Below are 2627 nucleotides of genomic sequence, written 5' to 3'. Positions count from 1 at the left end.
TTGTGTGTGTGTGTGTGTGTGTGTGTGTGTGTGTGTATGTGTGTGTGAGTGTGTGTGTGTGCGTGTGTTTGAGAGAGAGAGGGGGGATAGAGAGAGAGAGAAAGAAAGAGAGAGAGATGTAGAGAGAAAGAGAAAAAGACATTGAAATCGTGACATACAATTAAAAAGACAGACTGATCGATATGTCAATAAATAGATCGATAGATCCTTCGACTGACAGACGATAGTTATGAAAATAGACAGCTGTATAAAGAGAGACAGACGCACAGACAGACGCACAGACAGACAGACAGACAGACAGACAGACAGACAGACAGACAGACAGACAGACAGACAGACAGATAGATTAGCGTAAAGGGGCAGTGAGAGAGCAAAAGAAAGAGAGGGGAGGATAGAGGGGGAAAGCGAGAAAGAAAGTGATAGGGAGAGGGGGGGTAGAGAAAGAGAAAAGGTTTGGGGATTTGGGTAGGCTGAAGGTGACTGCAATAATTGTGAGCGAGATCTTTTTTTCTAAACTATTCTTTTTGGAAAAAGAAAAAAAGGGACAGACGACAAGCATTCAAATGGAGAATATGCAGAAGGACAAATGGGAATTAACCGAAAAAAAGATCTCAAAGAAAAACTCATAATCATGTGGATGAAAAGCCAGCCCTGTAAACATCAAACATCCTTCATGGAACCTTCGTGTCGCACAAATATTGCTCAGTCATGGCTGAGTCCCTTGCTCGTGCCGGGCAAAATGCTCATTTCATGTAAAACCAGATATTTTGTTGCATCCGCTTGATGGTTATAACCAATTTAAACCGAATGGAATTCGAGTTAGGAGGATTGGTTCAATGCAGTTTGATAAACACAAAACGCCCCCCCCCCCTTCCCTTTCCCCAAGAGAAAAATCTTTTATTTATGTATAGAATATTAGACAATTATGAACTAACAATAAAATTAAATAAATTATGAATGGCGTCCTGTGCTTAATAATAATTTGCCCGTTGTGAGTTTTTATACTATCATCATCATGTCAGTGTATTGTCCTTCTAATATTATCATTGTTTGTTCTTTGTCTGTGACGGCACACCGACGTCTGGTGTATTGGTCAGGTGCTTCGCTGGAGCAAGCAGAAGATATGGGTTTGATTCCCCAGAGGATATAAATGTTCATTGAGTATCTCGGTCAGTCTGTTAGAACGTTGCATCCCCAGCCCTCTCAGCCAGGGTTGGCCCTTAAAGGCAAAGTCAAACCCCGCCTAATAAATTATCTAAACTGTGTCTATGGGGACTTAAAAACACGAATTTATTATTAAAAGAAAATAATATCTCTTGTGACAACCGTTATAAGTTTTAATCGAACAGCCTCCCCCCCCCCCCCAAAAAAAAAAAAAAAAAAACAAACAACAACAACAACAAACAAACCAAAAAAAAACAGTTATGACAATGCAAACGATAGTAGGGAATAAATCATGTAAACCATACCTCAAACCGATACAGCTAGGAAGGAAGAAGATCGAAAACCACATCCCAAAAAACAATGAGTGAGAGAATAATAGCGATTTTATCGCACAGGGTTCATAATAATCCGGATCAATGGCTCGATGAAAAAAATACTCGCTTTTTAATAAATAACCGGATAACCGGATGTTTTCCTCGAATTTCTTTGCCTCTTCCCTTTGCAAAAGCTATCATCGATTTTGGTGGTTGAACGACGCTCAAAGCTGGCTATCAAGAGTCTGTGTGAACGTGGGGTTGCCATGCTCCCTGTGCTAGGGTCCCAGATGACAGCAGATGGGCACAGAGAGGGAGCGGGGGCTCAGGAGTCGGGTAGACTTTGTGGGTGAGTGCAGTTAGTGGTAGCACGTGCGTCGAGTGAGTCGTTGTGTGATTAGCTGTTCATATCTAAACGGTAAGGTTTGCGGAGTTAGTTTCCAAGTGAATGTTTACTCGTAGGATTGTTTCGATATGTATGGAGTATTTTGTTATTGTGTGAGTATGTGTTCATGGTTACGGTAAGGTTATGGATTTAGTTAACATGTTAATGTTTACCTTTAGGATTTCTCCTTTTGTGGATTATTGCATGCTTTCGTTTGCGTGTGTATGTGTTTATAGTCACAGTAAGATTATGAAACAAGTTAACATGTTAATATTTACCTTTAGAACTGCTTATTTATAGTTTATTATGTGCTTGTTTGAGTCTGTGTTTATAGTTACGGTAAGGCTATGGATTTAGTTCACAACTTAATTACTTTCAGAATTGTTCATTTATGAAGTATAGTGTGTTTGCATGAGTATATTATTATTATTATGTTTATAGTCATGGTAAAGTAATAGATCTAGATCAAGTTCCCACGGTAGTGTGTACTCTTATAATTGCTCATTTATGGAGTAATGTGTGTCTATGTGGACAGGTGTTGTCTAGACACTTTAAGGTTATATAGGGTTGGTTTAGCTCGAACGTTTATCTTTAGCGTTACTACGGCTATGGAATACGACGTGTTTGTGTGGATAAATAGGGATAAACTCACTGGAGTGTTTGTGTGCCTAGTGCAGATATCATGTAGGTTTGATTTCAAATGAACTTCTATTATTATCATGTAATGTGTAGGTGATTGTTGATGATATCAGTTGCACAGCGGG

This window comes from Aplysia californica, unplaced genomic scaffold (assembly GCF_000002075.1).
Source record: "Aplysia californica isolate F4 #8 unplaced genomic scaffold, AplCal3.0 scaffold00104, whole genome shotgun sequence".
In the NCBI taxonomy this organism is placed as follows: domain Eukaryota; kingdom Metazoa; phylum Mollusca; class Gastropoda; order Aplysiida; family Aplysiidae; genus Aplysia; species Aplysia californica.
This window is presented reverse-complemented; position numbering follows the sequence as displayed.